We start from the raw sequence: 17,483 nt of genomic DNA on the forward strand, positions 1-17,483 counted from the left end.
TTTGGGAAGAGAGGAAGGAGTTACTGAGACCACAACCTGATTGACATGCCTAGCTGACAAAGTGCAGGCCCTGAAGAGCCTACTACATGGCTGGGACATTTGAGCTGAACCTGAGAGGGACAAAGTGACCACAAAGAGGTGGGCTGGCTGCAGATGGTTGGGCTGGAGCAGCTAGAGAGCTCATGAGTTGCCCTCTTCCACACAGGATAGGAAACACTACTTTACTTCTCTCAGCTAGAGAGGACTAACTGCTAGCAACACCTGGTAAGTCTCCTCTGTAACTGGAGCCAGGGCTCGCATCCATCAGGGACTCCCTCCAGCTGAAAAGGAGAGCTGTTGGCTTTCCAGCAAGGGATCCTAGCCCTTCACATCAACTTTCAGGTTTAGATAAGTCTTAAGGGGAAACTTCAGGCTTTCCCATTAGATTAATCTAGTTCAGTTTTGTTAGTGTTTGTGGCTGCTGGTTGGTTAATTGCTCGTTTGTTTGACATTCTTGTTTGACGCCCCTTTACCTGTTCCCTTCCCCTTCTTGTAATTAACGTCTATGCTTAATGGGAATATTTATTGGTCCTTTATTTCCTGTAATTATAAACTGTAATTTACAAAAGGTTGTAGGGGCTGTTAATAGTTTACACACCTGGCCACTTGGTGGAGGCACCATGCACAAAGAATCCTTAAGAGACCCTTAGCCCCTGCGGAGGGACGAAGAGGGGCTCTTAGGGATCAGGGGTGCCCCAGAAGGGGGGATATATAAAATAGCATGGCCATTAACTTACAGTATTTCCATATTGTTTGGCTCCCCTCACACTTGTCACATTAGATAACCATTAGAAATAAAATTCTAATAGCCTTGCTATGATGCAAATTAAATAATCCATAGCCCTTTGGCTAAACATGCAACTATTCAATATTTAAGGCTGTTTACTATTCTGTCTGTGCACATTTCTAAACTGTACTGTTCTTGGAAGACTCAAGGGAAAATCTTTCTTTTAATAATATATTCACCTACTGAAAAAGTATTAAATGAATGAGATCAAATACAAAACGCCTAAATGACATAGTCCACAAATTCTTAAATTAAAGGCTCAACTTTCAAATGTGTGTGGTAAACATCACCTTGTGTTCAGCAGACATTGGTTGTAGGAAGATTCCAGAAGAAGTTTCCAGCTGCAAAAGCTGTCTGCAGTGAACACAGGCTACTGGAAACAATTACCCATCCATTACGAGTAATAGTCACTAAGAAACCACAAACAATGTTGCTTTACATTTAAAATAACAACACATTATTTTTAACAAAGAGATTTTTTGTTCATGCTTTGAAAAAGAAAACTCTCTAATGTTCTTATGAAACTCTAAGTGAACAAAATGGCCTATTAAAAAAACAAAAGACAGTTATTAAATAATTAAAAACCCAAAGACAAAGACCAAAATGAAACTGTCACTTTAGTTATTCAGCTAATTTACGGATCCTTGTAAAAGCTAATGAAATATGTGAAGATAAAAAGTGACCAGGAAGGAGGTTTTAGCCTGAGCCTTTGAGCACCATAACTCTCCATAATACATGTTATAAATTGAGGACAGAAAAGAAGCCTCCTCTTCTGGCTGAGAGACCTGAACTTAGTTCCATTGATTTCAATGGTAGCAGGATGGGGTCCTACATATAACATTTTTGATCCAGTGATGCTAATCTTTCCAAGTGTGAGATCGTGACCCCACTCTGTGGAGAGGTTCTTAAGGTTTGGCTGGCTGGTCCTCCATGTGGAAGGGGCTTTCAGGTGCCTCTGTGGCACCATTACTTCCAGGGGCGGCTCTAGCGATTTCGCCGCCCCAAGCACGGCGGCATGCCACGGGGGGCGCTCTGCTGGTCAGTGGTCCCGCGGCTCCGGTGGACCTCCCACAGACGTGCCTGCGGAGGATCCGCTGGTCCCGTGGCTCCGGTGAACCTCCCGCAGGCACGCCTGCGGATGCTCCACCGAAGCCGCGGGACCAGCGGACCCTCCACAGGCACGTCTGCGGGAGGTCCACCGGAGCCGCCTGCCGCCCTCCCGGAGACTGGCAGAGCCCCCCCCATGGCATGCTGCCCCAAGCATGTGCTTGGCGTGCTGAGGCCTGGAGCCGCCCCTGATTACTTCACTGTCACAGATTCTAGTGAGCACTCCCTGCTGGCCACACTGTAGGACTGTTCTGAGAGGAATCCAAGCCTCTACGCTGTAGATCCCCAGGGGTGTATTAAGCTTCTAGAGCAGCAGTTCTCAAACTGTGGGTCGGGACTCCAAAGTGGGTCATGGCCCCATTTTAATGGGGTCACCAGGGCTGGCATAGACTTGCTGGGTCCCAGGGCCTAAGCCTGAGCCCTACTACTCTGGGCCAAAGCCAAAGCCTGAGGGCTTCTGCCTTGGGTGGCAGAGCTCAAGTTACAGGCCCCTTGCCTGGGGCTGAAGCCCTTGGGCTTTGGCCCACCTGCCCAGGCCATTGAGGCTCGCGCTTTGGCTTTGACACTCCTCCCACCCCCACTGGGGAAGCAGAGCTTGAGTGGGCTCAGGCTTCAATCCCCCCTCCTGAGGTCATGTCATAATTTTCATTGTCAGAAGTGCAATGAAGTTTGAGAACCCCTGAAGCCTCAGCAGGGTGCAGCACTGGTTCCTCCCTTGGCATCTCTGGCACATTTCCTGTGCACTGACTATCAGTCTTTTACCACTGCTCAGACAAACTTTCTGATGCCTCCTTCAAATTATTCCTTCCTTCAACTTGTGTTCCTTCCTCCAAATTCCATGCAGGTTACTACAGGGCCCACTGACACAATTTAGATCAAAGGAAGCGTACTTTTTCACTCCGGCTGAAACTGAAACTGACTAAACAAATTAAACTTCCCTCCTTCCTTTTGAAACATTTTGTTTCCCCATTGGTTCCTCTGGTCAGGTGTCAGCTAGGCTAGGTGAACTTCTTAACCCTTTACAGGTAAAAGAGGCATTAACCCTTAACTATCTGTTTATGACACCCTGTTTAAACCCCTTAGTGCAGTGAATTTTGTTACTGACAACATAACAAACAAATGAAGAAAACCCATACTTTCCCTATAGTAGCTTTCTATGGTATATTAGCTGATGTGGTACCTGTGGGAGAAAATTTTATATAGTGAATATCTGTACTTACAATATCCTGAGAAGGATAATTGTTTGTAAATGAACACGATAAGAAGCATTTGCCAGCCATATAAACTGTGAAACACATTTGAAACTAAAGTGCCTAATTAAAATTCGGAGTCTTTTGCTGGAAGCAGCCATCTTGCTAAACATGCTGTGACATGAACCATTATGGGAGACCTTTGTAGGACTTTAAGCAGCTTTCATCTTGGCTTATCATCAGATAAAGAAAAAAATGTTACTATGCAAAAATTTAAAGGGCAAGACTGTTGCCAACGCCACCCAATCCCGAACACAACCCCCCAGTTGTGAATGTGTAGGGACCAGTCATTTCTGCAGCTGTGGTGGTCCCCGTTGAGATAATTCAATGCCAGCACTGCTGCTTGCAAGGATCCTGCCTTTCTCAGCCTCTACACTAAGCAGAGCAGGAAGGCACAAAGGGAACACGCACCGCAAAACATGCTAAATCACACAAATTCAACATGTGCACAATATATTGGACACTGCATCCAAGTCAGGTGCATGGACTTTTGAAAGTTTGATCCAAAGTGCTAATGGATGGTAAAAACTTCTAAAGAGGTGAAGTCTTATACAAAATCAGTTTCTATTTTAAAAAAAATATGCATTCATTTTACTATGCCATTTTTGTTGCATGACATCACTGAATATTACAAAAGCTGATCGAGAAACTTTGCATTATTTAATACACAGGAACAAAAGATCACCCCAAATCACTCAAAGTAAAGTTTCAGAGGCATATGTTGCTGGCTTTAAATGGTTGAAAATAATGTGGCCTAGCTATAGAAACCTTTATTTTACTTGAGGTTATGGGTAAAACACCATACATTTATGATTCTATAATGCATGGTGGGCTCCATTGATGCTTCTATATTTTATGCATATGCTCTGTTAAGCCCATCTGTCCTACAGTAGTTGTAGTCTGGCACCAGCAGAATTATCTCTGAAAAGAATATAAATTCCACAACACAGCTTCAAACTCAAAGGCACACAACTACTGTCAGACATAGTGACAAATGTTCATATTTTACATTTCTAATTTCTGCTTTAGTAGTTCTTATCTTTCATTTTTGTGGCCTGAAGAATGGGATCATGTCTCTGTTATCACAAATCTTTATGGTTTAGGGGTTTGGGGAGGAGAGAAGTTTGTTGACAAGAGTCTTCAAACTTTTCTTCCAGTGCACCACACTCCTGGCTTGTAACAATGCCCCTGCTTCTCTGGGGCCCAATCCAATGCCATCAAAGCCAATGGGAGCTTTTCCCATGACTGGATCAGACCCTTCAGAGTTACCAAATTGCATGATAACTTTGTGGCCCATACACAGGTCCACCAGGAGCGCTGTAGAATGAGACCAAACTGCTTTTGCTTGTGACCTTAAGTTGGATTTTGAACCCAAGTCTCCAAACATTAAAGACTAGTTGCATGAACCTGCTACCCCACTACATCTCTTCCGTTTATCCTCACATCTCTTCTGTTTTAGAATCTAATAAGCAGATGATTCTGTCACCTATTTTCACTATGAAAGAAGCTGGTGCTTCAGATAGCATGGCCCCACAGTATGCCAACATTTTTATGGCTGACTTAGAACAACGCTTCCTCAGCTCTCGTCCCCTAACATCCCCACTCCACTTGCACTACATTGATGACATCTTCATCATCTGGACCCATGGAAAAGAAGCCCTTGAGGAATTGCACCATGATTTCAACAGTTTCCATCCCACCATCAACCTCAATCTGGACCAGTCCACACAAGAGATCCACTTCCTGTACACTACAGTGCTAATAAGCAATGGTCACATAAACACCTCCCTATACCAGAAACCTACTGACCTCTATACTTACCTACATGCCTCCAGCCTTCATTCAGACCACATCACACAATCCATTGTCTACAGCCAAACTCTAGATACAACCGCATTTGCTCCAACCCCTCAGACAGAGACAAACACCTACAAGATCTCTATCAAGCATTCTTAAAACTACAATACCCACCTGTTGAAGTGAAGAAACAGTTTGACAGAGCCAGAAGAATACCCAGAAGTCACCTATTCCAGGACAGACCCAACAAAGAAAGTAACAGAATGCCACTAGCTGTCACCTTCAGCCCCCAACTAAAACCTCTCCAGTGAATCATCAAGGATCTACAACCTATCCTGAAGGACGATCCCTCACTCTCCAGATCTTGGGAAACAGGCCAGTCCTCCAGACCTTCAACCTGAAGGAAATACTCACCAGCAACCAGACGCCACACAACAAAAACACTAACCCAGGAACCTATCCTTGCAACAAATCCTGTTGCCAACTGTCCACATATCTATTCAAGGGATACCATCATAGGACCTAATCACATCAGCCACATCATCAGAGACTCATTCACGTGCACATCTACCAATGTGATATATGCCATCATGTGCCAGCAATGTCCCTCTGCCATGAACATTGGCCAAACCGGACGGTCTCTATGCAAAAGAATAAATGGACACAAATCAAACGTCAAGAATTATAACATTCAAAAACCAGTCGGAGAATACTTGAACCTCCCTGGTCACTCAATTACAGACCTAAAAGTCACAATACTCCAACAAAAAAACCTTCAAAAACAGACTCCAATGAGAAACTGCTGAATTGGAATTAATTTGCAAACTGGACACCATTAAATTAGGCTTGAATAAAGATTGGGAGTGGATGGGTCATTACACAAAGTAAAACTATTTCCCTATGCTAATTTCCCCCCTATTGTTACTCACACCTTCTTGTCAACTATTGGAAATGGGCCATCCTGATTATTACTACAAAAGTTTTTTTTCTCCTGCTGATAATAGCCCACCTTAATTGATTAGTCTCATTATAGTTGGTAAGGCAACACTCATCTTTTCATGTTCTCTGTGTATATATATCTTCCTACTGTATTTTCCACTGCATGCATCCGATGAAGTGGGTTTTAGTGATTTGACAGTCCACAAGAATATTTTCTCAAATTCTGGGGGCATGATTTACTAAAAAATGTACATGAATGTACTGTCATGCCAATAGCACCTACAATGTCTGAGTAGTTTGCTCTTTTATGTTTCAGAGCTTTGGGTTTCACAGTTCATATTATATGCTATTTTTGAATACACAGTTTCATGTTTTGGTCCTGATGATCTAAAGGGAAAATATTTAATTTTCCTACACTGATGATAACCTGCATTTTTATCCAAGGATCTCCAAAGGGCTTTTTAACTATTCATCAATTTAAAAAAAATAATCTAAGGATAGACAAATAAGGTCAGAAAACAAATAAGAACCAATCCAAATCTTCACCAATCTCTAGAACTGAAATTAATGTTTCTTTCCAAAGTTTTAAAACATTTGGTTGAACTCTGGCACTCACTCCTACCTGCTGTGGAAGGTCTTTTCTGGAGGAAGTTCCAGAAGCTTGATACCATCACAGATAAGCATGTAAGGTGCTCAGACAGTGAAAAGGGAACAGAAACTTTTTCTGAATACCTTACTGGGATACATCCAGTGTGAGGGAGACCACAGCAGGTATAAAGCCAGGAAATCTGGTTCCTTTCACCTCTCTCCAATAAGCCCAATAAGGGGCCTTTTAGAGGCAGGGAGTGAGAGTGACTGGAGCAGGATGGGCTCTTCATACCCTCATCTAGATTATGATCTGTAGGGGACCATACCTAAGTGGCACAAGCTGCTCTAAACTGTGCTGTGATTGGATCAGATAATCCCTGACAGTTCCAACCCTATTTTGCTCTGCTGTGTGAGACAAAAGCTGGATGCAGCAGAGAATCTGCTTTATTTACCTATCTTCTCCCTTGAATCATGAGGATTCAAGTTAAAAGCCCAGATCCTGTAAACTGATCCATGCCAACATTTCCAAAACTATTCAACTGCTGAGCTAAAAACAAAACAAAACACCTGCCTAATAATTCTAGTTATTATGACTCAGTCTCAACATAAATAATGCTAGCAAATTTCAATATGCATATACATGTATATAAACATTTGTGATTATCAATAGAAGTGCCTGTTTAGTTTGGAATTTTAAGTAACTGGAAATAATAGATAAACATTTGGAAAAAAAGAAATAAATATGAATCCTTCCGTATGATGATTTCAGTAGGCTAATAATACACACTGCATATGCACATCTTAAAAGTTACCTACAAGTAATTACATTTCTCTGTGATAGGTTGAATTAAAACTTTAGATTCAAACAACCTCAAAGCGTTCAGAATCTAGATTTGAATGTTTGGTTCAGGCCCATCTCTAATGTCAGCAAAGAGGAAGTTATGCAGGCAGATTTATATAAAGAAAATGCCACTCCTCCCTTCTAGTACAACTATGACATTTTATTAACATTCCTCTAAAGGCAGATAATGTATTATCCCTGCAAAATGATAGTGCACTATTAAAAATATATATATATACGTAGGTTAAAACTGCCATATAAAGAGAAAAGAACTTCTGCTATCCTCAGCTGAACCCAGGAGATTGTTCAGAGAATGAAAGAGGACATAAATATGCTTAATAAAGGAAAACCAACTGCAAACAGTGACTCATTTTTCTCCCAAGCAGTTGACTATAAAAGCAGATACATTTTACAATACACTCGAGATTTTTTTTTAAACAAAAGACATTTGTTTCTATATGTGAATACAATGCTGGACCATGGTACAGTGAGCAAACTGAAATTGCTAGGCCTAAAGAGTGCATATCCCACAATTGATTAGTGTCTGGAAACAGCCTCATAAATTGCTGATACAGACAAGTAAGCAAATTGCACTTTAGTTTGCACAAGCACAGCTCAGTGATTCTAAATCAGTGTTTAAACAGTTTTCATTGCTCACTAGCTATATGATCTGTATACGTATCACAGTCTGACTAGCTGGCAAGACAACAAATCAAAATACAATATGTCTATTATCAATAGGTCATGTCTAACAAACAAAGAAATGAAAAACACCCTCTGTTTATTGAATATATTTTAAAGTTATTTCTTGTAGTAAATCATGTAGTAAAACTCCCATATATTTTAGTTATCAGTTTTGTAATGTATTGAGTATGTTATTATATGGTACTGGTACCAGATTCCTGGTAAAACGCACAGTGTAGCTAGCTGACAGATTTACGGGAGGGATACGCTGTATTATTTCTCTTCTGTGCATCAGAGCAGCATTTCCTGTCAGGTTATTCCTGTAAGCTTCCTTGATTAAATGATTATTGCGAGAATGTCATAAGTGAGATCTCCTTACTTTTAAATGCTTTGACATAGATTCTCTGCTCTGCTCAACTATCTTTACACTGCTCAGATGGCAAACAAGGATTACAAGCTTGCTAGAAGACCCTTCTGGAGATTCCCCAGATGTGGGGGAGTTTCTCAGGGAGTACAGAGTCAGCAGAATCAGCTCCTACAACATCAAACCAATAGCCCTGGCATTTTAGGTATGGGGGAGCATGTTGGGGACAGGAACAGGGAGTGGCTGGATTACAACGCCCTTTGGCAATACCCAGCTTCTGGGTGGTAGCCTGGGGACCATAACTGCCACTGCATGCTAGAGCAGCCTGTGAGGGTTGGCTGGGTAGAGAGTTCAAATTCAAATGGCTATTTTTTCCAGGTATTTGTGGAAATTGATACTGGGCCTATCACAAATATGTGTTGAGAAGTAGCACAAAGGGGTAATATCTTCTTCCAGTTACACCTCACTGCTGTCAAGGAACATATTATGCACTGTTTACAAGGCATGAAGAGAAATTCACATCTCTGACACCATGCCCTGATTAAGGGGACATATTCCTTTTTGACTGATAAGAATGGAATGGTACAGAACATAAGAATGTCCATACTGGGTCAGACCAATGGTCCATCTAAGCCCAGTATCCTGTCAGATACTTCAGAAGGAATGAACAGAACAGGGCAATTTCAAGTGATCCATCCCCTGTTGTCCAGTCCCAGCTTCCAGCAGTTGGCATTTTAAAGGTAAAGGTAATAATTGGAGATATACCAATCTCCTAGAACTGGAAGGGACCTTGAAAGGTCATCAAGTCCAGCCCCCTGCCTTCACTAGCAGGACCAATTTTTGCCCCAGATCCCTAAGTGACCATCTTGGCTAATAGTAATTGATGGACCTATCATCCGTGAATTTACCTAATTTTTTCAACCAGTTATAATTTTGGTCTTAACAACATCCCATGGCCACAAGTGCCACAAGCTGACTGTGCGTTGTATGAAGAAGTGCTTCTTTATGTTTGTTTTAAACCTGCTGCCTATTAATTTCAACAGGTGACCCCTAGTTCTTGTGTTATGTGAAAGAGTAAATAACACTTCCCTATTCACTTTCTCCACATCATTCATGATTTTATAGACCTCTATCATATTCCGCCTCAGACATCTATTTTCTAAGCTGAGCTGTCCCAGTCTTTTTAATATCTCCTAGTATGGAAACTAATCATTGTTGTTGCCATTTTCTATACCTTTTCCAGTTCTAATATATTTTTTTTGAGATGGGGCAACCAGAACTGTACACTGTACTCAAAGTTTGAGTGTACAAGGGATTTATTTAGTGCCATTATAATATTTTCTGTCTTATTATCTATCCCTGTCCTAATGGTTCTTAACATTCTGTTAATATTATTTGGCTGCTGCCGCACTTTGAACAGATTTTTTCAGAGAACTGTCTAAAATGACTCCAAGGTTTCTTTCTTCTATGTATAGCTGGCATTGTTTTTTCTAATGTACATTACTTCACACTTATCGCCACTGAATTTCATCTGCCATGTTGTTGCGCAATTATTCAGTTTAGTGAGAACCGTTAGTAACTTTTGCAGTTTGCTTTGGACTTAATTATCTTGAGTAATTTTGTATCATCTGCAAATTTTCCCATTTCACTGTTTATTGCCTTTTCCTGATCATTTATGAATATGTTGAACATCAATGGTCCCAGTACAGATCCTTGGGGGACTCCACTATTTACCTCTTCTCATTCTTACCCTTCATTTCGTATCTTTTAATCAGTTATTGATCCATGAGAAGACTTTTCCTCTTATACTATAACTGCTTACTTTGATTAAGAGCCTTTGATGTGGGTGTGATGTTCCCCTGGTGTTATCTGGACTGGTAATCTTCTAGGTCACTCCAATCCTTGACTCTGGGAGCCAGCCTTACCCTGCTCTGTTGTGAGAACCCCTACTCCTGGGCTGTTCATGCAAAGCTTCTGGCATGTAAGCTGCTTGGACTGTGCAGCCAAATGACACTAGCCAATATCTCCTGTCCCAGACACAACCCTAGGAACCTCCGTCTTGCAGTGTCCGGTTATGCCCACTGGATGCTGCAAGCTTATATGAGTTTGTCAATTTAACAAAGAAATTGATATGTACCAGGCTTGTTATCCCAAGGGGAGTCTCTGACATGCTTCAAACCAAACACACTGCTACAGGTAGAATAAACAAATTTATTAACTACAAAAGATAGATTTAAAGTGATTATAAGTCAAAGCACAAGTAGTCAGATTTAGTCAAATGAAATAAAATCAAAACACATTCTAAGCTGATCTTAACACTTTCAGTGCCCTTACAAACTTAGATGCTTCTCACCACAGGCTGGCTGGTTGCCCTTCAGCAAGGCTCTCTCTTTTGATCAGTGCTTCAGTCGCTTGGTGGTGATGTCTGTAGATGGAGGTGGAAGAAAGAGCCAGCATGACAAACAACTCACCCTTTTATCACGTCCTTTCTTCCCTCTTGGCTTTGTCTCATCCCCTGCTGCTGCTTCAGGGTCAGGTGAACATTATCTCATCGTAATCCCTGACTGACCAAGGGAAGGAGGGTGACTTACTCGAGAGTCCAACAGATCTTTTGTTGTTGCCTAGGCCAGTGTCCTTTGTTCCTGTAAGGCTGGTCTGGGTTTGTCCCATACATGCCCTGATGAGGTGTGAACTGCCCCAGTGTTCCTGGAGAGTTTTGCCTGGACTTGTTTTAAGCCACGAGGACACATTTTCAGCCTCATAACTATATACATGAAATTACAATCTATAACATTACTATCAACAATGCTCAGTGCATCATAAACCTTCTGAAGACACCTGACATGAGGATAACATAAGGATGAACATGGGGGTGCAGGGCATTCCCTTACAGAGTGTCACAGTGGGATCTCGTCAAAGACTTTCTGAAAGTCCAAGTACACTGTATCAATGGATCACCCATGCCTACATGCCTGTTGACCCCCTCAACAAATTACAATAGATTTTTTTAGGCATGATTTCCCTTTAGAAAAGCCATGTTGACTCTTCCCCAACATATTGTGTTTATGTATGTGTCTAATAATTCTGTTTTTACTATAGTTTCAACTAAGTTTCCTGGTACTGAAAATAGGTTTACTTGCCTGTAATTGTAATTAAAAAAATAGGCATTACATTAGCTGTCCTCCAGTCACCTGGTGCAGAAGTTGATTTAAGTGATGGGTTACATACCACAGTTATTATTTCTGCAATTTCTTATTTGAGTTACTTCAGAATTCTTGGGTGAATACCATCTTGTCTTTGTGACTTATTACTGTTTCATTTATCTATTTGTTCCAAAATTTCCTCTATTTGACACCTCAGTCTGGGACAGTTCCTAAATTTGTCACCTAAAAAGAATAGCTCCAGTGTGGAGATCGCCCCCACATTCTCTACAGTGAAGACCAATGCAAAGAATTAATTTAGCTTCTCCTCAGCTGTCTTCTCTCCCTTGAGTGCTCCTTTACCACCTCGAGAGTCCAGTGGCCACACTGACTGTTTGGCAGGCTTCCTGCTTCTGATGTACTTTAAAAAATTCTGTTAGCTTTGTGTCTTTAGCAAGTTGCTCTTCAAATTCTTTCTTGTCCTGACTTATCCTTTTACACTTGATTTGCCAGATTTTATGCTCCTTTCTATTTCTTCAGTAGGATTTGACTTCCAATTTCTAAAGGATGCCTTTCTGCCTCTAACTACCTCTCTTACTCTGCTGTTTAGCCATGGTGGCATTTTTGAGGGTTCTCTTACTGTTTTTTTTTATTTGGGGTATACATTTAATTTTGAGCCTCTATTATGATGTTATTAAATAGTCTCCATGCAGTTTGCAGGCATTTCACCCTTGTGACTGTTCCTTTGACTTTATATTTAACTAGCTTTCTCGTTCTTGGGTAGTTCCCCTTCTTTGAAGTTAAATCCTACTGTAATGGGTTTCTTTGACATTTTTCCCTGTACAAGAATGTTAAATTTAATTATATTACAGTTGCTATTACCGAACAGTTAAGCAATAGTCACCTCATGGACCAAATCCTGTACTCCACTGAGGACTATATTAAGACTTACCTCTCCCCTTATGGATTCCAGGACTGGCTGCTCCAAGAAGTCATCATTTATGGTGTCCATAAATTTTATCTCTGCATCCCTTCTTGAGTGACATATACCCAGTTAATATAAGGACAGTTAAAATCCCCCATTATTATTGCAATTTCTGCTTTTGTAGTATCTCTAATCTCCCTGAACATTTCACAGTCACAGTCACCATCCTGCTCAGGTGGTCAGTAGCATACTCCTAGTGCTATAGTTCCAGGCAGGCAGGTAATTCTACACGGCTTGTCTTCCCTTCCTTCAACTGAACTACTTCACTCACAGGAAAAAAAGAAAGATTTATGTACAAGTTTACACAATTTTTTCTACAGTGGCACCTAATATAGGACTTTTAATAATATTTAATAATGTTATTATTTAGATTTAAATAAAAATGAACTTGGAAGTGCATACAAAGTTAGGGAAAAACCCACAAAAATTACACAGCAAAATTACTCATCGTTAGTTAAAGGACATATTAACATTCACTTTATCATCAATCAACCCCAGCCTCACCCTCCAACAAAGAGTCAAGAAATTCCCTAGACACTTCCTGTGTAAATAACTAAGGGCTTTACATAATAATCTAATGCTCAAATTTTCAAACTGGTGTGTCTAAATGCCAGCAAGTCCCATATGAAGCCATGGGTTTCTATCACTATTACCACTGTCCTTCCTTGCCCATTCCTCTTTCTTTCATCTGTTATACCAACATAATCTGTTTTAAATTAGGTGTAATCCTGCAAACACTTATGCGGGTGAGTCTCTTTCTGCACATGAACTATATGCCAATAGAACTTCACATTCCATCATTGTCCTGTGGTGTTGTAGAGGAAGCAAATTCCAGTATGGAGCTAAGTACGTTAAAATGCCATGGAATCTATTAGCCCATGTGCCAAAATGGCATCCAGATGCCATGATTTCCAAAAGTCTTAGAGACAACCAAAACACACACAAAAATAGCCGACCAATAGACCAATTTATTTATCTAATTGGATCAGGAAGTCAGCATTACAGTAAATCAGTGTTGAAAATCCCTGTTTTTTATTAGGATCAGCAATCTATCTGGCATAGGAATTTATCTTAGGTTGGATCTTTTACCCAGTGTTTGGCTGTAATCTCTGTGCATCTGTCAGAAAGTCAGTGCTGCACCTTCCACACAGACTGAGTAGTACTGCTCATTTTCCTGCATCCTGAAGTATATTACCTGACCAGATTTCCCCTCACCCGCTTCGGTTGTTACTGTAAATGTGAGTAGATCAATCCATTTTCCTGTGTTGTCTGCCAGTAGATAAATTTTCTGTTACTTGTTTATAGAGCAGAATTTCCCAAACGTGTGAAAGCTGAGCCCTGCTTCAGTTAAATGAAACCAATCATTTCCCTTTCAATTCAGAGTGCATGTTGTTGAAGGCCTACCCAAAATGAGCAGTGACTCAGAAAATATTCTGTAGATCATCATAATATGACACCTCCTCTTTTCTTTTATGCTATGGTTGGCAGTGAAGAAATTAACAATACTGACATTTAAAGCACCACCATAATCATCTAAGTACCCATTCAGATGAATGGGGTAGTTCATAACTCATAGCTATTGTTTCAGGCTCTCTGCAAATCCAGACAGACATTGCATCAGTTAGACTTGGGTCACAGTTTAAAAGTTTTCTTTACAGCTGTAACACATAGCAACTTCCTTTTTGGTTTAAAATGAAAGACAAAACTCTGGGGAACAAATAAAATCTGTTTGCATCTCACCCCACTCCATCACCCTTACAGTTAGTCTTTCATGCCTCCCTGGTGTACGGGGTGTCCCACTCTTCTACAGTATAGTAGGCAGAGGTGTCTGGCACCAGCCAGCTGTTCACACTGTGATGGCTCTCCAACAATGCAAGATTTGCATATGGGGCCTGATTCAAATCCCAATGGAGTCAATGGAACCTTTCAATAGGCTTTGGATGTGGTCCATGATGATTACCCACCAACGGCCCCTCCTCCTGCCCATGCTCCCTAAATCATAAAATACAAAAGAAACAATTCATAAGATCCAAAAACCTAGAGGTTTTATGCAAATATCTGTATTCCCTAATTTACATATTTGATGAAGATGCATTGCCTGGCTGGGTGGCTACCTTTGGCTGGGTGCCTAGCTCTAGCTGCTGTTTGCTCTTTGGCTGAAATGAAGTTGCTGGGTTGTCCCTGCCTATTCTACAACATTTGGTTTTGCCCACTGATCACAGGCCCCAGTGAACGGGAAGAGATGGCTACAGCATGGCCCAGAGTTGCTACAGCTCCAAGTTTGTGGCTATGGGCAGTTTATGGGACTATATTTCAGGCTACAGCGCTGTGGATAGACTCCAGAGATTCCATCCAAATCAGCTCTAGCTGTAGAAAGGCAGCCTAGAGCATCACCAGGAGCCTCCTGGCCACATGAGGAGCCGTAACAGGAATACATTTTTTTTATTTACCGTGGCACTGGAAACAGGCTCATAGAGTGGCTAACAGCTGCTTCATTTCATCTCAGGTTTGCTCCAGTGAGCAGGGCTCATGTGGGATAACATTTTAAAATGTATTACAGTCTCATGCACCAGTGAGCTGCCCCAGTCTCTCCACAGTTGTCTTATGGAGAAAGCTGCCATTTAGACTGTGTATTTCTGAATCTTGTAACCAGGTGAGCTAAGTGTGAAACAGTCTTGTTATAAAAACACATGTGGAATAGATGGGGGCTTTAGACTCAGAATTTCTAAAGCAAATGTGTTCAGAATACCGTAATGTTTCTGTCAAAACCTGAGGCGGCGCTGATATAACTGACCCAGTGGGAGAACACCACCACAAAGAGTGGTTGAGATAGAAAAAATATTATTTATATTGATACAAATTACAAATATACTAATTATCTCAATTTCTTTTTGCAGAAATAGAGAAATATTTAGTGGGGCGAAATAGAAACTTAATAAGTCCCAAAAAGCTGCATTTACTTGGATGTTAATATTTCACCAAAAATCTGAAGCAGAATATGAACTGTATTGTACAGTCCCAATAGTCAGTACTTCAACTAGTTTGATTAATTTAACTGAAAGTTATGATTTGAGCTCTGGCCATTACACATCTTTTTTTATGTCTGGAAACTTGTGCTTGATAGCTCCCAACATCAGACTTGTCTCAACCAGGCAAAGAGAAGACCAAGAATGTGGAGTGTAGCTCCCTAGTGATGGAATGATTTAACATTATTTAACTGAATACCTGGGTCATCCTGATCTAAAATTACATGGATATTTCAAGAGTACAAGCTGTTTTAAGGGAAGTCTGTTCTGTTTATTTACTGATGCATGTCCAAATAGTCTTTTCAACCCCTAAAGAAGTGAATCAAAAGCAATTCAATGGAATCCAGCGTGAATAATTTATCTCATTCTCATACTTTTAAAAGAGGAGAAAGGACCTTCTACCTTAGCACTTTGCCAGTGCAATGAAAAACACTGCTAAGTGGGATTTGTGTCTTTGGAGGGCTGGTTTCCCCCCCACCCCCCCGCATCATACATACCTCCATTATTGTATTATTCAGAGGTGTGCCATGTAGCCGGACATGGCCCCCACGCGCCCTGCTGCACGTGTCCCTCTTCCCCCCCCCACCATCTACTCCCCCACTTTTCTCTTTTGAAAGCAGTCTGTGTAGGCTTCTTGTCCTATCATTACCTTGCTCTTGAAGTGCAGTTTGCAGTTTCCTGTCAAAACCACAAGCAGCGGGAAATAATCTTCAGTAATGTTACCTGCTTGCTTAAAGTTATATTACCAATTGGATTCATACTTATGAATATGTAACCAAACCAATTAATGGAAGGAATGAGTGAGTTGGTTTCTTACACTCAAACTATCACAAGGCTTGAACCGAAATATTAGCGTGTAAGGATAATCAAGGTTATATGGGGCTGTATTTACACCTATGGCAGTAGCGGCCAGGGAGAGATGTAACCCACGACAGTAAGAACTCGGGACTCGATCAGAAGCGGTAGAGCCCTCCCACAGATCCGAAGGGACTTGGGGAACTCTCGTCGTCTAGCAGTTCAATCTCTGGGCAGCTGGAGCCTGATCACCCCCAGTCACCTAAGATTGAAAGCAACATCCGTGCCTGCAGTCTGCCAGTAGAATGAATGTGATGTGTGTGTGAGTACAATTGTGCAGATAAGGAAAGCAAGTAATAAATCAACTCTCAGTTTTACTTGATTTCAGCCTTTGTTTGTGGTTATTTCCTGGCTGGTTCCGGGAACGGGTAACATGCCAGACTGTCAAAACTCATTCAGTAGGTCAGAAAACATGGGTGCCTGCTGATTTGTGAGTGCCATAGGTAATTTCTTACCTCAACTGCTTTGGAGATGGATCTAATATCTTCAATATAGGTGAAAATGCTCCAAATACCAAGCATGTTCATGTTCTGATATGAAGCATTTGGGGTCTCATTAATGTCTTTTGCTGGGTAAATATACTTAACTTGCAAATGTTGGTGGCTAGAACTTATGATGTGTGATATTGTCTAGAGACTCCCTATATTTTCCAGTAATCTCAGAGAGACATCTCCTTGCTTATGCTGCACACAGGTGTACAGGGCTGAGTAATGAGGAAGGGTTGGGGACTGAAGGCCTATTTAAATTGAGTATACAGTAAACTCTATGGCAACCAGACAGACCTTCAGTGTGGGGGAGGGGCAGAGACTTTAGGGACGGCAGAGTGCCACACCAAGCTTTTACACAGTTGGGCTGCAAACCAGGCTAGGACTAGTTTCTCTGCTTTCTTGTTATGTAAAATTGTTTGTTATTTCCCGTGTAGCAACCAATCTACTTTAATCCCTTAGAATTAAGACCTGGAGGAGGAAGAGCTGCTGACTGAAAGAATATTGCTGAAAGAGCTCATCCATTCCCCCAATTTATAGATTCATAAACTATAAAGCCAAAATGGACCACTATGGTCCTCTACTCTGACCTCTTC

This window comes from Mauremys mutica, chromosome 1 (assembly GCF_020497125.1).
Source record: "Mauremys mutica isolate MM-2020 ecotype Southern chromosome 1, ASM2049712v1, whole genome shotgun sequence".
Lineage (NCBI taxonomy): Eukaryota > Metazoa > Chordata > Testudines > Geoemydidae > Mauremys > Mauremys mutica.